The sequence below is a fragment of the Tauraco erythrolophus genome, chromosome 9 (assembly GCF_009769465.1).
Source record: "Tauraco erythrolophus isolate bTauEry1 chromosome 9, bTauEry1.pri, whole genome shotgun sequence".
NCBI lineage: Eukaryota > Metazoa > Chordata > Aves > Musophagiformes > Musophagidae > Tauraco > Tauraco erythrolophus.
Window position 1 is genome coordinate 38524298 of NC_141473.1, and position 27016 is coordinate 38551313.

At 42.6% G+C, this 27016-nt stretch overlaps 1 protein-coding gene across 1 annotated transcript in view; it reads left to right on the forward strand.

Annotated features, from left to right (window-relative positions):
• MCU (mitochondrial calcium uniporter) overlaps window positions 1-27016 on the forward strand; it is a 98736-nt gene that overhangs the window by 727 nt on the left and 70993 nt on the right.

Consider the following 27016-nt stretch of genomic DNA (forward strand, 5'->3'; position numbering starts at 1 on the left):
TTCTCTCTTTTTTTTTTTTTTTTGTCGTCGACCCCCCCTCAAGGTCAGCCAGGGGAGAGGCACTCGGGGCTAGGGGGGCTCCCCAAATCCGCTCGAGGTGGTGTTAGCCAGGTTGGTGCGGCTTGGGGACGGGAGGACAGGTTTGGGAAAAAAAAAAGGCAGTTTTTGTTCGCTTCCCCTGCAGAAGCAACGCGCTCGATGGCTTTGCCAGGAAAGAGAAGACCGGCAGCACATGCGTTGCTTACTACGTGTCTTAAGGCGGAAAAAAAAAAAAAAAAAGAACAACTATAAAGCGGCAGGTTGTGTCTTGGAGCTCGAGAGATTTGCTAAAAATACGGGAGGTTTTTTCGTATTAAACTAAGGGAACAGCATGTAACCGTGGGATACTCTTCTAGCTTTTGCCACAATCTGTTTTATCGCTGCCTATGAAAAAAAAAAAAACCCACCAAAAAGCAAAACCGGTGCCGTTGGAGGTGTGCACCTGTCGCTCACTTGTTGTTTTGCTGAAGCGACTAATTGCGAAACTCCCGAAATCGGGTGTTAATTGGGTGATGGAGCAGCACTGAGCTCCTTTGGAACAGCAGGTACAATGCCGGGTCCCCAGAGTCCTGCTGAAAGAGCCGCTGAGGGTTTGTGCTGGTGGTTTCTCTAAGGGTGTTGGTGTGTTTTGGCAGCGATGGGATGCCAGAGGTTCTGTTGGTACCAAGTGTCTCAGTTGCAGCAGTCCCATGTTTTGCAGTGCGGTCGTTGGCGTGTGCAAAGTGTGGCTTCTGCAGCGTTGACTTGAGGCTTTCTAAATGCCAACCTGGCAAACGAGGGCACCGGTAGCCTGGATTCTGGTCAGGTGTGGAAGAGCCTTTTCATCTTTTGTAGTTATCATTTAAGTTGTCGCTTTTGGCAGTCTCTGGCCCAGAAAGGAATAAATTATTTATCAAAATTTAAGTTGTCCTTTGCGGTGGGTTTAACAGAGCCTCAGATTCACGCTTGATTCGGCTAACCAGGCTGAGCATAGCAGTAATTGTACTGTCTAACCCGTCTCCTTCAGGCGCTCGGGAAAGGATTTTGCTCGTATCCCATGGGATTAGAAAGTTCTTCTGCCTTAGTACCAGCTGGGTTATACTGTTGGGTTTTTGGCAGCTTGGCTGTTGGGCATTCGTGGTGCTGCAGTGATTAGTTTTGGGGGTTTTCCCCTTTTCTCTAGGGAGGTTGTACACAAGCCGTTTCAGTCCACATTGAATGGTGAGGTGTCCCTGTGAACGTAGCGGCCGAGTGAAAGCTCGCTCAGGGCAGGTCGGTACCCACTATCCTATCCGTTCCGTTTAACAGAATCCGTAACATGCCTGTTTATCTCCTCACAGAAAAGATGAGTTATATTTTCCATCACGCTGCACTCGAGAAACTATGCGGACCGGTGGGAGAGAGTAGAGACCTGAGAGCTGCCGAATCCTAGAATAAATGATCTCCAAGGAGAAATTATAGGAACTGGAGCTCTTCGTAATAAAGAGAAAATCAAAAGGAGGTTGCTGCAAAGAGGAAACAGAAAATCTGTGTTGGGTAGGAGAAGAAGTAATGAGCTTTACAGTTCAAGAAGTGGGATTTGGTTAGGCACCGGGAATCTTTTTACTGACAGTAAGAGCAGTAAAGTGCTGAATTATTTGCTGGGAAAGCTGGTCAATCCTCATTGTTGGAGCTGGTTAGGACAGGTTGGACTCGCATCAATCAGTTATGGCTGATGAAGAGTTGATCCTGCTCTGTGTCAAGACTGGACCGTTTAAGCTGCCTGAGTTGATAGATGATAGGAGAAAATAGGTAGGAAGAGTTTGTGTAATATAAGTGTAATTAATAGAGTGATTATATTAGGTGTATCTGTGCAGTGTTGATTTTAGTACAATAAATTCCACTTCCTTACTTCTCAGGATGGCTGGTTCCTAGCAGAGGTGATAAATTAAATGGACTTTCTTGAAACAGGGCGGAAATGCTAAATGGTCTTACGGATGAGCTCTTTCAAAAGGGATATAAAATATGCTGGAAGAGCCTGGACCGATTGACCAGACTACTGAGAGGACAGTGCTTCAAAACAAACAAACCAACCTCTGCAGGTGGGTAAAGGGTAAAGAACGAGGTTGTGATAACATCAAACAGTAGAAAAGGTAAGGAGGCCCAAACTGGCCTGGGTTTATGAAGGTTGAGATGGGAATACAGTAGTTTTGGGAGATGCAGGTCTCGAGTGATGCTCTCACAGCTTTCTTAGGAGTTTTGAAAGCTGAGAGAGTCAGGAAAGATCTCAGCACAATGATGTGGGTTTACGGAGGACCCAGCGAGTCCTCATGTTCTGTCCTAGCTGAAGAGTCTCACAGAGTGTGAGAGATCTTAGGAGAAGGATGCAGAAAATTTGAATGAGAAATTCATTTATTGATCTCAGAATGGGAAGAAGCAGGCAGGGGGAAGCGTTTGCTGATACTTGGGAATACCCTCTCTGAAAGAGATGATGTTGTGCCTCTCAGGATGACTGTGAAGGGCAAGGAGAGTCAGTTGGCATAACCATGTAGAAAGGGAGGCTGGAGCATCCGTGGTGTTGGAAGAATATGGCAGAGCTAAATAAATAGACTTCTAGCAGAAATATCTGAGGCTGCATCTCTTTCCGCTCTCCCAGTCTTGCTTGAACATACGTGAGAGCGAAAGAAGCCTTGTAGAGGAGGGAGTCAGCAAGCACCTTCGCAGAGGAGAAGCTGCAGAAGTAGGCTGGGGGGGTTGTAACGTCAGGGGGAGTGGGTGGATGGCTACAGCTTTGGAGATGAGTACAGCCGTATGGTTGATAGAGCAAAACATCAATAGTATTGGTGTTTGCTTTAAATTGGTGCTGTAATTGCTTCCTCGTTAGGAGGGAGCTACGGAGATCTGATGCGTTGCTGGGATCTCGCGTGGGACGGCGGGAGGTGAGAAGAGGCAGTGGTTTAGTCAGTCCAAGGTAACTTCTGCTGGTGATAAGACCAGAAATGCAAAAGTTGGTATCGGCAGGCAAGATGAGGTGGAATAAAAGTGTGTGTGTGGTTTCTTTTCCTACATGGCCCCTACATTCAAGAAGTGGCAAAGGGTGGAGAAGCCGGTAGAGCGATGGAGAGGAGCCTGGCTGGGCTGTTGGGAAGCGTGCCGTGGGGTACGAACACACAGTCCCACGCACGGACTTTTCAAGCAACGGGAGCGGGACCAGGATGAAGCCAAGTGCTTGGTGGGCGATAAGGTGGCATTTCTCAGTTTGGTGGTGTTTGCTAGGTTATAAACTGGTGGGAAGCACAGCAGCCATAAATCACGATACCTCCTACTAATTAAGGCCCTTGTCCTGCAGTAATTTCTGATGCTTAATACAGAAATTGCTGCTGTTTGCCTGTTGGACAGCTTGCCCTTGGAGGAGTGTGGAGAGAGAATTAAAGTGGATGTTCTTCGGAGGAGACTTGCTTATGGAGAGAGAAAATCCCTTTCTTTGGCTCCTTGTTCTGGCTGCGGTGGGTGTTGAGGGTAAGCTGCCAGTGGCGAGAGCTCCCCGCCGCTGGGAAGTTGTCCTTGGTGAAAAAGGTTCACAAAGGAGTAAGCTACGAACATTTTTCACACATGTGGTGGTAGACAAAGGACTTGAAACGCTCTGCTTTTGCGCGTTGAATGCCTAATCTTCGTGGTTTTCTTCCTACAAAGATTAGAGTCTCTCGTTACTGCGTGTCTTACCGCGTGTGGCCAGCGGTTGGGTTGTGCTGGCTCGGTGTGTAATCAGCTGGTTTAGATCCGGAAAAAAACACGTGTAGAAAACCGAGGGCTGGGCTGTGTGTGGTGTTCCTATGGTAGTTAATCCCGGCAATTCTGAGCGGATCAGGGATAACGACTCCTGGTGATAACTTTTAAGCCTAAAAAGGGAAAACTGAACCTGATTGAACCGCAGCCAAATTTCGAGTAGGTTTTGGGCAACCTGCGGGTTATCTCTGCTCCGGATGAAGGCCGGGATTGCGCGTGTTGATCAGCCCTCCAAGCAGGGTGGGATTTTGGTGCAGGTAGCTCTGTGTTAAGGATGCTGTAGAGAGTGTATCCCACAAAGATGAGAGGACTCTATTCCAAGGAAAGGTGTCCTGGGATGCGAGAAGCCTTGGGAGGAAGATGCAATGGACATGATGCTGAAGCTCTCCTTTACTCCGCATAGATACAACGTGTATTGGGGGATATTTTTTCCTTTTTTTTTCTCCCCCCATGCTATGGCTGACACTGTTGCAGCATCAACTTCCAGAGAAACTCTTGCTCAGTGATGCAAGAATAATTTCAGTGGTGGGTCTCCGTAACCACCTCACTCTTGCTGTCACAAGCCACAGTTGATTGCCCTACTGTTGCCCATCTCTTGAAACAATTTTATTTAACAGGTGGAGCCTGGGGCTCACAAAACTGGCTGCAAGGATGGTGAGACTTGGAAGAATGTTTTGGTGTGGTGTCTGTGTTTTTGCTGAGGATGGAAACTGGCAGACTGCTTTAATTAACTGAACTTCTGTTTTCCTCACCTTGCATACTGCTGATTGTAATTTTCGAATGAATGATTAAAAAAAAAACCACAAAGGACTGGTGGCTGTCCGGTGGTTTGAAGGAGCATAAACCAATTATTCTCACTGGATCTTTGGCTGCACTTTTTGCCTACCCTGACCTCAAACATTTCCGGTGCTGGGACATCCATAGGAGCTGGGACATCCATGGGAGCAGTGACATGCATGCCGCAAACTGGGAAGAGACCCATCTGGTGTCACTTTGGAAGTCGAGATGTGGCTTGAACTGCAATATGAATAAATACCAACCCAGCAGAACATTTACAATGTCAAGAAAGCCCTGGGAAGAGTTGATTTGACCGTGAAGACGAGTCCCTCCACCAAACCTCCGTTTTCTCCCGCTTCTTCCCTCGCGTCCTTCCCAACTTGTGTTCCGCTGACTCCTTGTTCGCCTTACGCTGGCAAAGGGTGGTGAAAATATGATGATTTCATGTAGCTGTTGTTAGTGCTTGTGCATTCTGGTGCTGCCTAAATTGATTAAAATGCAAGGCGAAGCGAGGTCTGCTGCCTCACGCCGGATTTTCTGCCCCAGGGAAGGCTGCAGCTCAATGCTATTTTGGAAGATTCAGAAGGAAAGGAAACTTTTTCAACATTTTTACTTCAAATGAGAGGAGGAAATCTGCCCTTAGCTAATTATAGACCAATGGAACACCAGTACTAAGTTGAAAATTTTGTGCTTTTGACCTTTTTTTTTGGTTAGATTGTGTTGGGATTTTTTTGTACATGAAGGAAAACTTAGAGGGGGATGACCAGCAAGTATTGTTTTGTAGCTGAAACGTTCTCTTGATCATATTCATTCGTGCAGAGCAAAATAGGTTTTGAAGGGAGGCTGAATTTAAAAAAAAAAAAAATTATACTTTTGATATGCCTTTGATATTCTTTCAGTGAAAAGGAAAAAGCTTTACTTGGTACTGTCCAGAAAACACTCTTCCAGGGCTATTTTTATGTGAAAGAGAATGCAAAAAGGAGTGGATATTGGGGTTTTTTTTGACAATTATTTGATGATACTACTTTTTTTTTTTTTTAATTGGTAACTCAGCCCGTGGGAATAGTCAAGACTTTGTGTGAAGGGCCTGTGACGGGAAAGGAAGTTACAGTCATGGTAAAATTGATCCAGTTAATAATACAAAAATTTCAGGATAGATCTCTTTTCTTGTGGGGAGCGTTTCTCAGCTGCTCTCACACAGGGTGAGCCTAGCTCTCCTGACCAGAGTCAAGCCTGAAAAAGAAAGAAAATAATAATTAACGTGTTTTGTTGCTGTTCATTTTCTAAAGCTGTTTTTAGACTAATCTTAAAGATGAAACTTCCTGTGCGATGAAGTCCCACCCACTCTTGAGAGTGAAACGTAACTTTTATGATTTCACTTCAGATTTGCGCTAGGACTCGCTTGTTTGCTGTTCTGTAAAATAGTATACAGACCAGGCAAATTGGAATTGTAACTTACAACTGTGATTTAAATCCTTCTCACGTTTATAGATCCATGGAAATGCAGAAGTGGCTTTAGATTTTGGGTGGGTTTACTTTTTGGTTTTTATTTCCTTATTTGTTTTAACGTGAGCTGGCGGTCACTCTTCCTGAGATCCCAACTGCTGCTTTCTGCTTCCGTGGCTTCTGGTAGCCCTGTGTGGGATGAGGAGCTGTCCTTGACCATTTTGCTGAATGGAACTGTGTGCTCTCTGCTGGCCAAGGAGGAATACTTCTGATTCCTGAAGTGCTCTCTGGGTGAGAGACCACCTGTGATCCTGCTGATGTGCTGTTGATCACACTCCAGTACTTGCTTTTTGAGGGCGGATTAGAGTGATCTGGCTTTAAGGACTGTTTTGTCCTTGGGTATTTAATGATGAAAAGAAAATTACTTGTCCCTTTTCTATTAAAGTTTTGGCCAAGGGTTTTCTTCTGTTATTAAGGTCTCGATTGGTCATCAAAATGAGACGTCGTTTTAATGAAGATGAAATATGCAGCACTTGAATGGGACGTGGAATTATTTTCCAGCAGGGCAAGCCTATGCCCTGCCTTGTAGCTCATGTAAAATACGAAGCGTGTCCGCTATCTTTTTCTGCATTCTTGGCAACTCTTGAGGAATTACGAAATGTAGAACAACTTGCATAAGCAGGACAGGAAAAAAACGCGGTGAAGAAGCTTGATTCAGCGATTCGCTTTTGTTGGCTTCCCCAAGACGAAGGGACAGCTGTGCGACGAGGAAACTGTCGTATCTGAGACTGTTTATTGGAATAATTAAAACTCAAATTTCACTTGGGTGGTTAACTTAGGAAGGGTCTAGTAGGGAGGGCGACGACCGTAAAATACCCTCTGGGTGATTGTCAGTCTTGTGTTCTGTCCTGCTGCCTGCTGGGAATGAAATCATTCACTCTGAGGTCGTAGCCTAGGAAGTTTTATGGGGTTTAAGGAAGCCTTTGTGGAACGTATTGCTGTTTTGAGAGGAGTTTGGAATAATGCTATGGTAACAATTTTGCTTGTTTACATCACGCAGGTCTCGAGATGTCTATGTAGCTTGCTGCTCCTTCTGTTATCCGAAGCTGGCGTAGACTCAAAGTGGTGTGAGGCTGTAGAAATGGGGTGAGGGAGAAGGGTTGCCAGGCAAAAGCGGTAAGCCTTGGCTTTGCGATGTCCCTCGGAGCAGGATCTGTTCCTCCGTATGTGTGCGGGAGCTGAGGGTGCCTGAGCGCTCCATCAGATGGGTGCTGCAGAGAGCTTCTTGCTGCAGAGCATCGGAGTATGGAGTCAGGTGAGGACACCTTTCCTAGTGTATTGGACTGTAGTTAGTTGACATACATGGGTTGGAAGGAGGAATGCAAAATAACTGGATCTCTTGGATCAACGCGCATGCCCTTTCAGGAGGGGAAGCTCACTGAGCAGCTCATGAGTGAAGTGACCGTAGGGTCGGCGGCCGGCAGACAGCATCCTTGCCTTCCAGATTGTGAGGGGAGTTTCCAGCTCATCCTCCAATTTTCTAGGTCAGTTGCTGGAAAAGAGTCTAAAAGCACTGAGCTAGGCAAAGCTTCCCTTGTTTTATTTTGTTGTGAAGAACATCGACCTTTGAAGGTCCCTTCCAGCCCTAACCATTCTATGATTCTATGTTTCCTTAAGCTGCATAGTGAGTTTTATTTGGATGTAGCAATGGAGATAGCTCGTGTCTACGTTTGAGACTTGTATGTTTTGGAAACGGCTGGAAGAGCAACTCTAAGAGCCGTTCAGTTAAAATCCAACATATGGTCCTTGTAAATTCATGGCTTTGTCAATGATTTGCAAAAGGTATAGCTTCCGATGAGCAGGAGGTACTCCCTTGACATATGGGCTTGCTCACTGTCAGCTGGAACGTGAATTGGCGGTATCTGCTCAACCATGGTGTTTATTCCTTGTCAGCTGCTCTGCTCTCCTACGGTCTGTGCCCCTACCCGTCGTTTGACTTACGTACTGTAGACCCCCTCGTTAAGGCACGGTGATAATTGCTTGAAGGCCTCTTTTTCTTTTGCCAAAAATGACTTGTAATGATGCTGCCTTCTTTTTGGTTTGCGGCTGGAATCTGTGGAATGAAGAGCAAACAGATGTTCATCTGCCAGAACGCAGGTTGTGGTGTTTAATCAGGGCAGTGGACTCTAAGGTATGTCTCGAAATTAAAGAAATTAGCTGGGACGGATTATTGTGAAAGGAAGTAGAGTTACTCTCTCCACTTAAACTATTTTTTAAAAATACATCTTTGTAATTTACGTAGGTCGGGTTTTTTTGGGTGTTTGGACTTAAGTGACAGTGAGTTTTCTGCCTGGCCAAGTAACAGTTTTAATTACTACTCTGACAAATGAAGATTTTTAAGAGAAAATAAGCTACCCAAGATAGCACAAGTGAGGCAAGTTGTGTGTTAGAAAGCAATAGCAGGGCTGGATGATGGTTTTTTTAGAGACCTTTTTCTGTATTATTACTATGTTTTCATTATGCACCTAATGCTTCCAGCTGAAAACAAATTGATATACCATGTCCCATTCATCTTTGCTGGTTCTAGACAAAACTCAGACACAGTCAATATGCAATGCAGCAGTAACCTTTTTAAAGTCATTTAAATTAATTTGGAACCTGTCCGAAACATCGCAGAGGTTCTTGCGTGGGGGATAGATGAGAGGGAGGGTTGGCAAAGAAAGTAATTTCTCCCTGAAATAACAGCGAACTGAAAAAGTACAGAGCTTTCCCGGGGGGGGAAAAAATGCAGTGCCTTTTTTGGAATGAAAATGCTGTAATTTATCATGTGATTTGGGAAATCCTCTTGGCTTCCTGTAGAGGGGGAAGAGGGAGTTGAAGGTTTTGTCGGATGATAGAGGATGGCATGTCTGTGATGCATAACAGCATCTGCTGCATGAAGAGCTCCCAAGGGAGACTGCTGCTTGCTGCAAGGCTATTCCAGTTATCAAGGGACTTGTTTCTGAGGCAGTGATAACAGAAATTCCGCTGCCTAAATATTGAGTAGATTTGATAATTACACTAGTACAGTGCTGTATGGTTTTCTCTGAGTTTGGGGATATTGTGTTTAAGAGGAGAGTAGGATTCTTCACTTGGACTTGGGTGTAAGGGATTCAAGAGCACCAAATCTAGTCTCCTATCTTAAGAAGGAAGGGTTGTATTACAAGCAATGTGTGTTGCTAGTAATGAAACAAGCTCCAAACACTCCCTTCTGAATTAAAGGGATATATGAAAGAATTTTCCCTTCCTGTTGCAATTTCCAGATAAGCTGCTTTGGTACTTTGTGAAGTGCCTGGAGAACTTTCGACGGAGTGCTGTTGGGCTTTCGTTTAGGCTGGGGTCAGCACCATGCATCATGCAGAAGGACTGAGGTGCAGAGGGCATGTTGCTTGAGACTGTTTCCAGGCAAGTGAAGGCGGTAGGAGTAAGCCTTACGTGGATTTCCAGATTCCACTGCGGCTGCAGCATCACGTGAGATGGAACGTACTGGTTTACCTGCAGCCTGCCCGCTGCGAAATACCAGGCTGGTTAATGGGCGGTAACTTTGCTGCTTTGAGGCAGTGATTTTTTTCCTGGAAAGCTGCTTCATTAACAGAGCTTTTTTGCATCTCTTAGAAGGGTTGTTGCTAGAACTTCTTGTGCTCTTCAAAAGCGCGTTACAATGCTGTGTTATTCGCAGAATTTACTAGCCAGACAGATGAGGTGAGGCTCTGAAAGGGGAGAGATTTTGATACGTTTCCAATCAGTCTCACTGTGGACCTGTTCGTTTTTTGTGGTGATGTTTTGTTGATTTTGTTGTTTTTGGTTTTTTTTTGACACCTGGAAAAGTGGTGTTGAAGGGAGAAAGTTACATGTGTCGAAATGTCCATTCCTCCGCAGGGTGATGCGAGTCCAATTGGTAAGTAACAAGAAGCTGACGGTCCAAAACAGAGCTTTGGTCTGAAGCCAAAAAGCCACAGATTTCTCTGACCACAAAGCTGAATAGAGCGATGGTGCTCATGATTAATTTTATCTTAAGAACAATTTTATCCGAAGGTAAAGAACATGACTCAAATTTGCACATGTGCTCATTAAAAATAAATCACAATTTTGAATCGGCTAGTCACTCTTGTGTGTAGGAGTGACCGTTTCCATATTTCCTTTTGGCATTTAGTGCTCAAGAGAGTAATTTTAAACAAACAGTTTCACAAAGTACTCCTCTTCGTTTTTTAGCCAGATTGAGTAGGGCAGGAGATGAGACTATGCAGATACGGTCTTCTGAGTTGGCGAGGATGCTGTAAGACAGGACTTGCAGAAAAGCATTAATACCACACAGGCACTTGTGAAAGGAATTGTTTTGTAAATAGCATTTTGAACAGATGTTGTTTTTTATCTTTCTCCAAGAGTGGGTTGTTTCTGTTGACTGTTCCTGTACGCCATTCAGTTTTTCCCTACATAGCAGCTCCTTTTCCTGTGCTGAATGTCGGTGTATAATTATAGCATTATGCTTTTTTTCCTTTTGTGGTCAATGATACACACATTATATCTGTTGCAGGACATCCTATTCTCTCCTGTCCCAAGCACGCTGGTAACACAGAGCTCCAGTTTGAGCAGAGCACCAAGGTCTTTGGATCTAGGGCACCGGCTTTGGCAGAGATGCTGTTTTCATAACCTACTTCTTGGGCAAGCATGGAAGTAAAAACGGCTCTTGGTGGCTCATATGAGAGATTCAGGTGTTGTGGTTTTTTTTTTCCTGGTCTTAGGCTGAAAAATAATCAGACTGCAGTTTGATACTGTCTTACCCTTCAAGGTTAAGAACTGGATGTCTCCTGAACTGTTCAGGTATCACTGAAGAGGAGAGGAATAAACAAGAGCACCTAAGCCTAGAACAGTGTTGCTTTCAGGATTTAAAACACTCTTTTCTCCTAAGGAGTTGGTTGTTGTGATCAGGCAGATGTAATTAATTTCTTAGTCTGTCCTTGGAAGAGAGGTAGGTGTGTGATTGACTCACTTTGGTCCACGTTTTTACTTTCATTTAGGAGATTTGGTAACACTCGTAAAGCCAAATTGCTATGATTAGCCTGACATTATTATATAATAGAGTGCACCAGAGGGCTGTTTGTTCTTGGAATTACAATGTTGAAGCACCGCAGTACTTTTCAAGGCAGTATTTACATAATTTGTGCTGGATTTACACACTAGATGGAATCTGCATTGCCACGTGACAAGCAAACAATGGGTGTATCCTCATGTTCGCTGTGTACCCCAACTAGTTAGTTTGCAAGTCTAACGGCAGCACAGAGCTCTGTTTGCCTCCTTCAGAATGCAATTTTTTTTTTTTTCTAGCCACAAGTTAGAGCTGACGATGCTTCAAGCTGGATTCTGACTCATGTACGCTTACAAGTTTTCTTATCTTGGGAACGTGGAAGTACATGGCTTGCAGGGACATGAAGAAAGCTGAATTGCTTTCGTACCGCTCTGAGACACCCGAGAGTACGTGGAGACCCTACTATATGGGTGTCTGAGAAAGCTGACTGTGGAAACGTGCCTCACTAAGGATACATATGGTTACTCAAGTCTTACCATCACTGAATTGCCTTGGCTAAAAAGTAGAGTAAGCCCTTACCTCCTTTCCACTGAGCACACACACAAAAAAACCCTCTGGTTGTTGCCTGGTAATTTTTTTAATGCACTCCAGCTCTGCTATTCTGCCTCCTTCAAGCTTTTCTAAAGAAAACAGAGCAAAAAATAAGATAAAATAAAGCTTTTAATCTTTTGTTATTCTACTTTCCAAGTTCAGGATGCTTTCAATTTTCATAGTACTAACTAGCATCCCATGAATCTTGGTTTTAGGTTAGGTTAATTTAGTTCTCTAAAGCGTTTCCCTTTTTTCTCCATTTGAAAGCATGAAGTAGTTTAAAACACTTTTGCATGAGTTACTTTGGCCACAGTTTGGCTTGGAAAAAGCTCTCTGAAACACTTAATTTGAAGACAATTACACCTACCTGCTAGTGACCAGCTTGGTTTGCCACCACTGGAAATAGTATGCCTGAAACGTATTTAATCTAAAGCAATTGGAATTTGCTTTTTATGAGCTGTGCTTACAGCGTCAGCTCTCCAGCTGACTTTATCTCCGCGCTGGGATGAAGCTTGCACCTTAATATTAATTGTCAGTCAAGGTAATCACTGAGTTACGAGGTGTTTCCCATCCTCATTAGCAGGCTCTGCAGCCTGGAGGTTGTAGGAATGAAGAGATCTACCTCTAGCTTGCCTGTTGTCTGAAGAAATAGAACTAGCCAAAATAGAAGGAACGATGTAATTTTTGTTGTTGTTACGCTATCTTCTCTCCTGCTGCAATGGTGCTTTGCCATGTCTCCCAACTTCTGCTGCAGGTTGTTTGAGATGCGTGAAGAGCTGGTACATAAACATGAGATGAGCACTGGAAATCTGCGCGACTCCTTGGTAGACAAATTTCCATTTATTGTGTATTACCTGAATGTAAAATCCTTCCAGCTCTCACCGTGAAAAATACCTGTGTAATGCATTGCAGAACTGAAAAATATTACACATTGAAAGGACATTGTGAGTATAATAACTTCATCTTCTTGAAATCAGTTAACGAAGTTCAAGTTCAGCAATATTAAAAGTCAACTTGATAACTTGCTGATCCGTATAAATAAATCTCACTGACTCACTGGGAAGCTCGTTGTTTTCCAAGCTAGAGGAGAAGGAGAGTTCCAGGCAGAAAATCAAAAAATGATGGGTGGAAAAAAAAGGAGATGAAGAATAGGATGCAGCTGAGTTATTGTCATCTGTTCATATTCCACTTCGCCATCTATCATTATTATTGTTATGAGTAGAGGGATTTGATGGCACATCAAAGCACTTCAGTGACTTCTTTTGTATTCCTGATTTATATTCTGGTAACTTTGGTGCAAAGATGCTGTTCTTAACCACTACTTGGTCTTTCTGGTGCTGTTGCTGCAGTGTTACTTTTTTGCCCTTGCTTAATAGTGTACTTAGACTGATAAACTTCTGTTTTTCTTCCTGTGCTAAGGCTTTTGTCTCACAATAGGGTTTTTTTCCTCATTCTTGCTGTGTGAATAAAACTACCGAGTTATTGTGGGGCTATCAGTTGCACTTTTTAAATAAGTCCTGAAGGAGCACAACCCTACACATGACTCAAGATAAAATATCTTAACTTTTAACAGTCATAATTGCTGTTTGCAGGCTTAATTGTGATGTGGCTTTTGCAGGTAAATAATCTGATAGGAGGAAAACAACCAGTCTCTGACTGGACACTTCTTTTCTACCCACAGCTCTGATCATCCATTAATTGTCTCTCCTTCTGCACGGTAATTGGGATTGAGCTATGAAACTCAAAGGTCGAACGTAGTATATTGACCCTTGTGTCCTGCAGAGAGGAGACGGGAAGGTACACCTTTGTGATGCCTTCCTGTGACTAGAGTGACAGAGCAAATGATCTGCTTTTTTGGTCAGCTTTAGCTGGTGTTCATTAAAACATTTGCTTTATAGTGCAGCTTTTAGGTAATACTCTAGATTTTAGAATAATAAAGTTGAATAAAACACGTCTCAAAGCAATGTGAAGCTTCCCTTTACTACTAAAAGCTGCTTGTTTATTTTTTCTTATTAATTGCATAGGAAACATCCCAAGTTCCTCAGCTATAGATACTGCTAGTAGGGCAAGAGGTTTTATCACCTGTACATTGTGGTGTGGACCATATGAATGTTAGCATTACTCTTTGTAGTTACAATTTACAGTGCCTTGCTTTCTTTGGAGTACAGGACCTCCTCCCTTTGGAGCAGCAGTCCTTGCTTCATCTGTTGGGAGACAAGGAATCTCCCTGGATCCCATAGAACAAAATTAACTATTGCATTTGTTTTTTTTTTTTTTTCTCTTAAGCTGTTACTTAAGTGAAAATTGTTTTTGCATCTCTGAAACAGGCCCCTCAATGCCCCTTGTGACTTATTTAGTTGACTGAGCACCATTTCTTTTGATTGCCAAGAGCTCCTCCAGCCCCTGTGATACTGGAGGTACCCTTGCTGCTGCTGTTTCGGGTGTCCCCTCTGTCATATCTTCTAACAAGGTACGGTCTCACCTTGCACATCAGTCCTTCTTTCTTTCCAGCACTTGTTCTGGTGTTTCTCAGATGCTGTGCCTCTCTGTAGAGCTACTGACTGCGACTGATGCCTTCCTTGCTGAAAAAGCTGAGTATCGGTAGCTGGCAAGATTATTTTATACGATGTGCTGACTTGAAACTTCATGGGCTCCAATGGTAAATGTGTCTGTCTTGTTCCTCTCCTTTTTCTTCTGTCTTCTACCAAGTATAGTTTCTAAAAAAAGCAGACAAACCCAAGCAGAGTACACGGTGGTATAAAATGCCCACTTAATCCATTGCAAGCTATAATCTGGCTTTGCATGCTGGTTTCTACCAGTCTTACATTTCTAAAAATTAATGAAAGGAATGCGTGTGAAAGAGCAAAAAAAATAAAATCCCAAACCCAAGACAGCTATGGTTTAGACCATTGTTAGTTGATGCATCTTGTTCAGACCTGATGGTAATTTTAGGAAAGAATTGTTACTTTCACTCTAATTCTTACAGTGCTACTGGCAGGTTTTTGGGGAGCCTAAAACTTCTGGGGACGATTTTCACTCAGAATTTGTTGAAACTGATTTTTGGAATACAAAGTTTAAAATATGACTTTGAAACATCTCACCTTACTATACTCACGTTAAGATTACCCTAGTTTAGAAAAATAGCATGGAATTACTGTCAGTAAAACAGCGTCTGGCAGACTGCTGTGATCCCGATCTAAATGGATGTGCCATCAGTATTGCTAACAAATCACTTGCAGCGAGCAGGGGGTCAGCATCAAATATTTCTGGCTTTCTTGTTGTTTTACAAATTCAGATGAGAGCAAATGCCCCATGTCTATTTGTAGAGCAGGAAGTCTAGGTGCAAGTTTCTCTACATTTTGCTGATTCCACAGTCAAGCAAGTGGAAAATGACTTGTATTTTTTTAGTTTTTAGGGCCATCGTGATTATTTTTTTTGCCTTCTCTTGGTTTCTTTGAAAGCATGTTTTGGCAAAGAACTGTTTCACAAGGCATCCCTCATGAAGCTGGAACTGTTGGACTAAAACTTCTGGGGAAGTACATAACCTCACCAGTTTTGTGGTTACAGTTATGGTACGCTCCAATTTGTATCTGTTTACTGTAGGAAAAGTTAATGCTTGGGTTGGAGGATGACTCTGATCTCCCTTTTAGATGTGTGAAGGCATTCATACCTGCTTTTCATTAGCAGAAACCGGGATTGGCGTATTCCGCCGTCAGTAAAAGTGTGTGGAATGACCAGCTGGCTCTTCTCCAGGTTTTCAGGACAACTAAGTGTGAGATAACAGGCGGGAGCTTCGGGGTGACCCTGCCTGCGAGAGGCTGGTGTAACTTATTTCCACCCTGGCTCGGTAGTTGCTGTCGGCAGAGAGGCCTCGAAGGAACCAATTTCTGCAGTTCCTGTGCAGTCAGATGATTTACCTTTATGAATCCTTCCTTGTCTGGATGCAAAAGGTCTTTTCAGAGAAGCCCGAGGCCGCTGTTGGGGATTCTCTCAGGTTTTCTGTGAGTAAATATTTAGTTTCTAAGAATCTCTGCCCTTTGAATGGTGACCTTTGAGTCATTACCGAAATAAGCGGCATGCTTCTTGGACCCCTTGAAGGATGTTTGACCTATGATGTTACACTGTTCGTTTGTTCTGATTGTGGAACTGCCTTTGGGATTGTGGAGTAGTTCATGTTGCAAGTGTGAGCTGGAAAGAGGCAAGTTTTTCAGCCATCAGACTGGTGTTGGTGAGCATCCCTGACTAGGGGAGCAGGCAAACGGCCTGACACCAGGCTGCTTTGGTACGGGGTTTCATGCATCTCCCGTGGCTCGCCAGGGAAAAGCAGAAATGGATCGTTATTTAATACCACTGAATGAGATGAATGTAATTACCATTAAGTTATAGATGTGTTATAGTGGTTTATATATTTATATAGTGTGTGTATGTATATATATATACACACATTATATATAAAAATAAAACTCTAACATCTATAAATAGTGTTATATATATGCTATAAGTTATACACCATGAAGATATAGATACATAGTACATGATATAGAACTGCAGTTTTCGGGGGTGATATCAGCACTTCATTTTCCTTAAACTACAAGAACACGTTGTTTACAAGTCCTTGTAATTTAAGACACGTCTACTTCGGCAGTGTGGCAATAAAACCCGCTCGCCTCTTCAAATATCCTGTTAGTATTGTTTTGCTTTACGAATTCCCTTCGTGGTGTTGAATCCGTACACGTGGCTGCGGCAGCGCAGGGGTTAGAGCTGGATTCATACACAGCGTAGTTACGCCAGGGTGGCTGCTGCAGCAATATCTGTGCGCTTCGGAAGAGCGCAGGAGGCTTGAAGGACTTAACTGCCTACTAGCTTGGGAAGCTATTCCTCTTTTCCGGCACCTACAAGGAAGGGAGTTTATATCGCTTCCAAAATCGTATGTCTCTCCTACCATTGTAGTGTTTAACTGGATGTTTTCTCCATGCCATGTCTAGTAAACCTTTTCTTAAGAAGCTTCAATTTTTTATGGCAAAAGTCTGCAACCTCTTAGGATAGAGATTAAACCCATGAAAAACTTGGCTAATGTATTGAGGGAATTGTTTTCAAAAGACAAGTACAAATAGGGAACACAATGTGATCCCTCCTGTTGTGCCTTGCCTTTCTCTCCAAAGGGGGGGGACTTTTGTGTTCCTCCAGCAGCTTTTCTGAGTGCTCAGAGCAAAACCAGCTGGGTGGAGAAGGGCAGACTGACCTTGGTGCTTTTAGAGAGATGAGTCTCACCTTGTCCCGAGGGCTTCACATTGGTGGTTGGAGGGACTTAGTGCCCGTGAGGTCCATGAGGAACAGCTGTGTCTGCAGCAGCCTTACAAGGAGCAGCTGTGGAGGGGGCTCTGGCTCCCCTGGTGGGTCTGGGTGATGGCAGCAGAGCAAAAAGGCTGTAAGAAAACCGTCACCTTGCTTGGCATTACGTCGGCTTTCCCTTCCTCAGTATGGAGTGTGCGGTGAGTAATGTGTGTTATTTTTGCCTAGAGGGTTCTGGGCTTCTGCTTGAATTAGCCCTCCGAGTTCCTTAATGTGTTGTGTTGTAATTATCTGGTATTTTAAGTCCTCTAATCTTTACATGTTGGACCGGTGCTGGGGGTGCTATGAATGCTCAGTGGTTGGGGGAAATAAATTCTTCGTAGAGAAAGAAGGTACCAGTTACCACCAGGATGCTGGTCTGGGGAGAAATAGTGGTTTTTGCCTTGTAAGCCTTGTTTTCTCTTCCAGCCTTTCCCCAGACCTCAAAGGGAGTACATAACAGACTTCAAAACTGCGGCATGAATGTTTTCAGAGCCTCTTATCCTTTTTTATACTGTAGTAATAACTTCATGAAAAATCTGTAATTCAGGAGAAAACATTTGGAAGCTTTACAACCCACATGTTGTCTTGGTGGTTGCGTGTGTACCCAGATTTAAGTAAGCCTTCTATATTAGCCAGACAAAGAACAGCTTTTTCAAGCATGCAAGTGGTTGGATAAAGTACATAAAACTAATAAACACAAGTTTCTATCTGCCAGTTGGGTTGTGTGATAGTGTGCTGAGTATGGTGTTAAAAAAAAAAATAAAAATTGCCAAAACCTGGATGCGCATCCTATCTGCTAGGGTAAGTACAGAGGATTATACTCAACTTGTAATAAAGGAAAGCTGGCTGTTAAGACCATGCTGAGTGTGAGAAGACAGGCAGCTCTCTGAGGGCATGCTGCGAATCCCTAGCCGTGCCCTCCGGATGGGGCAGCTGCCAGGGAGGGGCTGGTTCTGGGTGAATTTTTGAGAAAAAGCTGGTGCTCTCTCTTTGTGACTTACTTTAGGATTTATACTTCCTAGTGAAAAGACAAGGAGTTTAAATAAATACAGGTGTACTATCCCCATGGCTAAGAAAGCTGTGTTTTTCCTTCTGCTGGGGCTTGCCGTGGCTGAAGCCGTGTGTCTGTTCCCACTGAGGCAGTTGGACTGGAGCTTACGAACATACTGGTCACCTTTTCATTCTTGTTTACCAGCTGGGTGAATGCCCTGCTTCTGTTGCTCATCCATAATGGCTTTTTCTGGCGTGTATCTAGTAACTTTGGCTAAAAAATCTTTTTCAAGTGAGCCTGTGTGTGTGGAAGGATTGTGGGAAGAAAAACTTTGCCTCGTTCTCTTCTTTCTTCCTCACGATTGATTGAAGTTTCCTGAATGTTTAGTGAGAAATATCATCTGCAGCTCTTGCAGAAATACAAAGTCCCTCCATTGATAAACAGGATAAACACATTTAGTATTTCGTGTTCCAAAAGCCTCAGTATCTGATCTAAAATTATAAATTCCTCCCACTTGTTTACAAAGTCAGTTTTATTATTGGTTTTTAAGCTAACAAATAGGTCAAGATGAAATATTCTGCAGTCACTTCTTCAATAAAATTGTGTAGGCATGATTATCTGAATTTTCCTAGAGATGGAAGTCTAAACAAATGTTGCTAGCAAATGTTTTGGTTAAGTCTAATAAAAATTTAAAGTTATTCTCTCAGGACAAAATTGAAGTCAACTAAATAATCTGAAGTTGTATATATCTGTGTTTTTTTTTTTTCCAAAGGGAACAAGATCATGCCAGTCTGTATGGGGCCTTAAGAAAGTATATACTGTCCAGGCATAAAAGGAGTACAAAGGAAGACCTACTCCTGCTTTTCTGCAGGAGTAGGTATTAGGAGAAAGCTAAAATCTAGTTCCTCCAGCTTGCCTTATGCTGAACATGAATTTTGGATAGAAAGAGTGAATGAATTTACATACAGATTTAATCATCATAACAAGAACTGATGAGGACTGCTCTCTGTTTTAGTGCTGCTTGGTAAAATTAAGATCTCTAAAGTAGATACTTGTGAGATTTATTGCAACTTTCTGACCAAGTGATTCCAATAAAAGTCCAAGGTGTAAGAACTGCATGAGTTGACCCGCTGGGATTGAGTTAGCAAGAGGTGGTGTTAATGGCTTACTGCAGGTGTACATACTTCTACTTCTCAGGTGATTTAACTTAGGAATGTAGATATTCCTTCTTCAAAATGGGCTTATGAAATTGGATTTTTCTTTCTTTTTCTGCCAAGCAGAGCGTGGAAGCTGTGGCTGTTGAGCAGAGGGCACAGCATTTGAATGATGTTAAGAAGTTTCAGTAGCAGTGTGGCTATTTGGGTGTCAGAGAGCATAAAAACGGAAGTAAAATGTGCAGGCAGATTATTAGAAGTTTAAAAGGACTAGGATAAATCCAAATATCAGGGGGCTGTATTGTGGTTTTTAAAAGTTTCCATAAGCAACTGATTCTTAGCTGAAATTGCATCCAGTTAGGACCTTCAGGTGGGGCTAATCTTCTGATAGGCAAGCAAATTATTAACTAATCACACCTTTTAGGTAAAAAGCAGCTTTCGTAGATGGATGGTGAGTTTTTGCTTGCCATGTGTAAGTGTCTGAGTACAAACTTGTTGGGGTTTTTTGCATTAGGAACTTTAGAACAGAGAATTTGGTCATCTTGAAGGATGTTAAGATAGTTTTAAATGATACTTATCACGGCTCTGTCAGTTTTTAAGTTGGAAGAAGGTCAAATTTTGCAAGTTTTTTCCTATAGATGTTAGCAGTAAACCTCAACAGCTGTTGAAAACGAATGGGTAGTTTTGGTTGGAAGGGACCTCTGCAGGTTGGCAGACTTAACCTGCTGGAAGCATGGCTAGATTGAATCCTATATCAGGTTGCTTAAGGCCTTGTCCAGGTGTGCTCTGAAAAATCTGCGAAGATGGAAACTTGACTGCCTCTTTGGGCTTCCTTTTTCTGGTGCTGCACAGCTCTCATGGTAATTTTTCCACCTCTTGTTCCAATGAGAATTCTGTTAAAACAATTTGTGTCTTGAGATTTTGCTATGCAACCCTCAGAAGAGCCTGGCTCCATCTTGCCTGCCGTTCCTCTTTAGGTAGTAGGAGATGGATTGGATCATGTAGCAGTCTCTTCAAGCTGAACAGCTTCTGGCATCTCTTTGTATGTCCCTCTACTGTAGCCTCTCATCCAATGCTCTAGACCCATGACCAGCTGGTGGACCTTCTTCTAGGCTTTTTCCAGTTTCAGTCTTTTCCGTTGTGCCTTGGATGTGTGCAACTGAACGGTGCTATTCCAGATGTGACCTTGTGAGGCTGATAACCCCCAGGCAGAGGGAAGCAGTTTTGCTTTTGTCTTGCAGCACAACGTGTGGTTGTAACCGTGTTTGGATTTGAACCTCCTGAGCTGCTCGTTTGCCCGTTCATCTGGCCTACTGAGATGCACAAGGTGATAGCCTTGCCCTTTAGCGTATCAGCTGTTCCTCTTATTTGATGTGATCTTTAAATATGCTGAGAGTGAATTCTCTGCCTTCACGCAGGTCACTGAGGAAGATGGTAACATTGCCCCAATATTATCTAGCTTATACATGGACTCACAACTTCAAAGGAATCCCAATGTACAGCTTCCCTTTTACTTTTCTGTCTCTTATTTTAATGCCAGTGCACTAAATCTTCAGTTGTCTTAAACTGCTTATGTTCTGGGGCTGTGTACTTCTAGTTCAAAAATAATTTCATTTTGGAATTTGGCAGTACTGTTCTTTCTACGCTTTAATTAAACACTTGCTTGACTAATGAGGTTCTTCACCACTTGCTTTCCACCACTGCCATGTTACTTGTTCTCTGCTGGTATCTCTTTGTTAATCTCTTCAGTGTTTTACCATTTTGATCTTCATGCTTTTGTCTACCAGCATGAAAGTAAAAACCTGAAAGGCTTGGGTAGTAAAGGTTTCAGTGCTTAGAGGTATGTTGAAAGGTGTTGAATATCATCACTGCTTCAAGTTTCAGTGTTTCAATGGCAATGAACTTCTGAGGCTTTTTATGTAACATGTAAAAGGCAAAAAGAAAATCTGTTCTCTGTATGCTGGTCTTAAAGTTTCATCAAAGGTGTGAACTGTTAATGTGCTTTGAGAATAACTTGGAAGATTGCACCATGTATTTGGAAGCCCAGTAGGGTTTTGATTACGTTGGATGTATCCTCCTGTTTATTAGGAAGACTGACAAAAACAATTTGGGAGGAACTAGATGGGATTTGTTCGAAAAGTGGCATTAATCTGTATTTGCTTAAGGTTAGTGATGAGTGATGAATTTTTGAGTAGTAATATAGAATGGGTTATAAATTATTATGATGATGTGATTTCATAGGTTTTCATTATCTACTGATGAGGGAAATTGCTGTAGCATTTCTGAATGAGGTTGGTATGGAGACTAGGCTGTTCATTTTATCACATGCCTCTGATATTTCTGGTGAGAGTTTAATTGTATATGAAAACTTCTAAGTCTAATGAAGCGTATTTATCATGGAATTGTGTTTTAGAGCTCTGAGCGTGCTGTTGCTGGGTGGTCGAGTCAGTGAACGGTGTAGAATGAGAAAGTCCCTGTTCAGTGTGGTGCAGTATTTTGAGACCCACTGAAGTCAACAGGATGGTCAGCACAACTACTCAGTCAACTCTGTTATTTGTTCAGTGTCTGAATCTTTTAATCTCATTTTCCCATGAAGGTAGCCACATGTAGAAGTTCCTGCCAGCTTAAAGCTGAGGATGAGATGGTGAACACTCGTGACTCGGTGGGTCAGTGGTCAGAGCTGTAGTACTGAGTGGTTACTGTATTGCCTCCCTGTCGTTGCAGAAACAAGCTTACTGCTGGATAACTGCATTCGTGTGGAAACCACTCGCCACGTCTTGAGCGTGTGCTTTCCTGTCTTGCTGGGGAACCAGCTGGGTCTTCAGCTAAGCACAAGCTTTTATTTGAAGTCTTTGCTCTTAGTTCTTGTCATATTTTTGCAGGTATTTAGACTTTTTGGCAATTGTTACCACTATATAATTGTCTTTCTCCAGGTTGTCCTACTGCCTTAGACGGCTGTTAAGCTTCAGAATTCTGAAAGGTTGTGCTAGTCTGTTCCTCTTGAGAACGGTCAAACCCCCAGGTTTTTTTTCCAATATGGGCAACAGAGTGGAGGAAAGTCATGGAGGGTTTTCTGAGCTGGGAGTGTTTGCTGGGCAGAAAAACTGTTTGGGTTACAGCACGGTGGGTCTTGAAAATCAGGTTATTCACCTTCCTAATGTTTGACCTGATGGATGCCTTCAAGTGAGTGTCCACGTTTTTCTGGTGAAAAATAATGAAACGACAGCTAAAACTGGCTTTTCTAGTTGAGCTGTGACTGTGCCTGACTCTCGCTTCCTTCCTATGGCTTTAGTCTGGGCACAGTTGCATACTATGTGGTTAGGACTGTTTTGTTAGAAGAATGTCATGCATGGCAGTGAGAGCCAGTTTGGCAATATATACGTTCTTGGGGTGGCTTTTTTTTTTTCCTCTTTTGAAGATATGCAGTGTACCGAAGGCTGAGCAGATGGTAATGAGGGAGTTCTTTTATAGCTTCATCACTTCTGCTGGAGTCTATAAACGGCAAGAGCAGGAGGACCGGTGCTGGAGGATGAATTTATATTCTTGGTGTTATTTGATGTGTATTTATCTGGCAAATTTGTAGAACCTTTGAATACTATGAGGATTAACTCGGTGTGTCCCACATACATCCTCCAGTACTGCCTTACAGCAGCCTTTGCTGTTGTGACATCCGTTAATTGCTTATCATGAATGGTTAAAGCACAGGGAGCGTGCTGACATTTTGTTGGTAGCCTGGAATCATAGATTGGGCCTGTATTTATATATCAGTTTTATGTTTTGAATAATTATGAGTTTCTTGCTATGCTCTATGATATATGGCTGAGCAGAAACATGCAAAGCCATTCATGCAACCATTGCAGTCTGTAAAAATACACAAAATCTTTATTATGAACCCGTGACCTATCTTTTCTCCCTAAGCAGTTCAAACGTTAGTGATGGAATTCAAGAACAAGCCTTCCAGGTGACAACTAGTCTGTCCCTTATGCCTTGTGTCTGTTCCTATCTTAAATTGCAAGAAATATTCTCAAATATCTGGACTTAATGCTTTTGTCTCATGTAAGGTAGATTTATTTCTTGAAGATTAGTGGACTGCCTTGATTAATAAGTAACTTGGCTGATACTCTGTAGCAGGTCAAGTACCTGGGACAACTTCTATTCAGTGAACTTGTTTCGAATGATTTTTCGAAAAAAAACCCCACCATAAACCAAAATAAACATGCTTTAGACAATCATCTGTTCTCTACCTTGCTTCTCTGGCAGATTTTGGCAGTAGATGGGAAGATGAAAGTATGAGTTGAATTAAAATAAATGCTCTTGATACCGGACTGCAGGGTGCTGTCCTAACGTTGGACTGGGTTTTGATGTTAGATGTGCGATGGTTTTCTCTTCAGTTTGTCTGGTTTTAGCACAGGTAACACAACACTTGCATTTGAAATGGATAATGTATAACTTGCAAACATAGGAAGTTTATTTCTTTCTTCCTTGTTATCTTTCCTTACTGAGGTGTTTCAGACCACAGTGCCCAATGCAGTTGATGGGGTTGGAGGGGACAATGAGATAAGTACAGGAAAGGAAAGAAATTTTCACTTTTTCAGCTGTGACTCTGTTTTGCTTTATTCAGGTCAAAGTGAGCACTGTGCTCAGTTTGACAGACACTTAGTCTGTGCTGAATGTTTCAGCTTGTTTTTTTTTTTTTCTCCCTCTGCTTTACCAGACCTGTTCAAAATTGGAGCAAAACTTATGATTTTTTTTTTTCCCAGGCGATAAACATAGTTCACATACTGATGGCTTGAGAGAGAAAAGTTTTGAACAGGAAGCAGGTGGAGTGGTTTTTAAGTAAGTTCACTTAGCTCCTGTAGGCTCCGTCGAGTTCATTTCCTTCAAGGCTCAACTTGCAAGAACCTCATCTGTAACTTCATACGCCAAGGACGGGTTTGGCATTGCTGTGAGATTTTAATGCTAAATGCATACTGAACTTGGCAGCTGTGCTCTGGAAAACAGATTCTAAATACCTCTAGTATGGCTGATTGAACTGCTCTCACTTGCTCCATACTTTTATTTCAATGCCAAACCTGTCTTCAGATAAACATAGGGAGGAAAACAATGGTAAACACTTGTGGTTGTGCACTTGTTATGACTACCCCAGAGTAAATTATTCTTTTGGGATGAGAGAACTGGTAGTATGTGTACATCTTGCTAATCTTGGTCAGGATGTGAGTTCCTGGAAGGCATTGTCTGGTTTTTTTTTTTATTATTATTTTTCTGCCCCTGAAAACATACATAAAAATAAATGTAATGGAAATGGATTTTGTAGTAGATTTTTAATGAGGATCAAGATTAGACATCTATAACACTAGCAGTGATCACAGATGTGCCCGGGCATCTCCTTAGGGCTACTGGCTGGGATAGGGTGAGCAGGCGAGATGTATCCTGCCTCATCCCTCTGTAGCCCTATTCTTTTGCAAATTTACCAAAAGCAAGCAGAGACCTTTATCAACAGATAAAGAGATTTGTGTGTATGTGAATAGTGTGAGGCTGTTTAGACCCATGTGGGTTTGAGTTTGGTTTGTTTTTTGTTTTTTCATGTTAGTGTTAGCTCATGGCACTTCCCCTTGTGTACTATGAGCAGATGGTGGGGTTGTAGGTAGTGATGATGGGAGTTGAGAGAAGCTTTTCCATAGGATTTTGTCTTTGGCTTTGGTTGGTGGTTCTAGCAAGGTCTATAAAAACTATAGTAGAGGGGTTTCTGAAACACAAGATCAAAAATATACCTTCTTCATGGGCTGGGTAAGAGTTTTGGTGCAATTTTAGTAATGCATGACCATGTCTCCTGTTTTTCAGTGCTGCTGTTCTTTTTTCTCCCCTACCATTAATATGATCTTATGGATAAAATCTACATGTAGAGATGCCCGACTAGGGTGAGGGTCACTACTTAGCCAGAGCTGTCTTGAACTTGGTGCTAAGCTTAGTTTGCAGACTGTGACAAATGAAGCATATGAATCTCGCTCTGTTCAAACAAGTCTGTCTCTCATGAATGTAACGCCAGATGATGTTGGACACAGGGTTGTACATGGAATACGAATTCTGCAGCTTCATGGTTTTATCTAGGGACTGAGTGGGTTTTTTTTTTTTAGAGCTTAAAAAAAATCATGGAGAATCAGAGAGTGAGCAGTGATATGGATGCCCTGACTGTAACAGATTTTTGACCTCTGAAACTGATGCTTCTGGGTGGGTTATTTGCCTGCTTGTTTGTCCCCTCTACCAATGAGACCTGTCCTTTCCCAGATCTTTCTGTTTTTCCTCCCTCCTCGGATGTCTCCAGTTCTTTGGAAGTGGTTAGTGGCAAGGTGGCATGTCTGAGGATGTTGCGATGGGCAATAAATACTGGAAGTAACCAAGCAGTTGGGCAGAGGAGCTGAGGGATGCTCTGAGAGGTGTCTTCAAGAAGCTAAGACAGACCTGCTTGCTGGAGAACCCTTTTTGAGAGCTGATGCAGCAGCCTGAGAGCAGTGCAGGACTTGTCAGTGCTCTATGACTGTCTGCAAATTGCAGTTTAATTCAGGTTCAGCAGGATTTTTGCAGTAGCCAGAAGACTTGCGTGGGAGAGGGGATTTTTATTTTTTTTTTTTCAGTACCTTTGAAATAGGAAAGCTATTTCAAACACTTGTGCTTGATGTGTTTTCCTAGAACTTCATGTGGACTAAATGGTAAGGCTATAGTTGCCAGCTGGAAAGTGTTTTTCTCTTCTTTTGATGCATATATTTTATTGCTAGTGTTGCGGGGGGGGGGGGGGGTGGGGGGAGGGTGTTACTGTGCTGGGGTGATGGGAAGGCTGAATAGAGGAAGAACAGATGTGCATTGCAATAAACGGCTGTAGAGGGGTCTCACCAAGTCATTTTCCACTCCAATGGGAACAGATGGATCCAGACTCCTCTTCTGAGTAATGAATTCATCTAAGAGACAGAAAAGTTGTACTGACATGATAGTACTATATAGTACTTGAACCACAGCTGCTTACGCTCCCTCAGTTTTGTTCCTTGATTATTGATGGAATAGGCTCCTGACAAATTTTTGCCTTTTGCTGTAGATCAGCTGCTATTTGGGTTTCTGAGCTAAAAATTTCAGAATTTCTGTTACCCCTCTCCAGACTTCCTGCAGCAGCTGTAAATAAAAGGCCTGGCACATCTAAGAACATTGCAGATGCTTGCAGTCTTGAGGATCCCTGTTAACATGAACCTTGTGGATCAGCTCCTCTCTCTCCCTCCTCCTCCTCCACTGCTCCTAAAGGCTCCTAAACTGATGTGGTCTTCAGGTTTGAGGGGAGCAAAAGAGCAAGTGTTATTCTTGGACAGATTCTTGAGAGACAGCATGAATTCTTTTGCAGCATTAGGTTGCCATACATAAAAATATTTTCCTAGAAGACAAGCAGAGAGACTTTTTCAGATTTGACTACCGAGTGCTATTGGAGCTCTTCAGTGCAAATTTGGTACCTAAGCACAGAAGTTTATGCAAAATACCTACATATTGCAGGTAATTTTTAAATGCTTAGCATCATTTTCACAGACAAATCCTGTGAAGAATGGATTTCCTCTGAATCCCTGTGGCTATAATCATGATGTTACTTTTGACAAAAATGACATAATTTAATCCTGCTTAATGCTTCGTCTCTGAAATAACAGGTGACAAAGGAAATGCAAATTACTACATTTCTCGTTTTAGGAAGATAGGATATGTCCAAATGTAACTGTCGGCAAGTAAAATGAATCGTTACGTGCCTTGCTCTGGGATTTGGTAGAGCTTAACGTAGTGTTGTGCAAAAATGTGATGGAAATCTAGAACTCCAGCAAAAGATTGTCTGTCTGAATACTTGTTTTT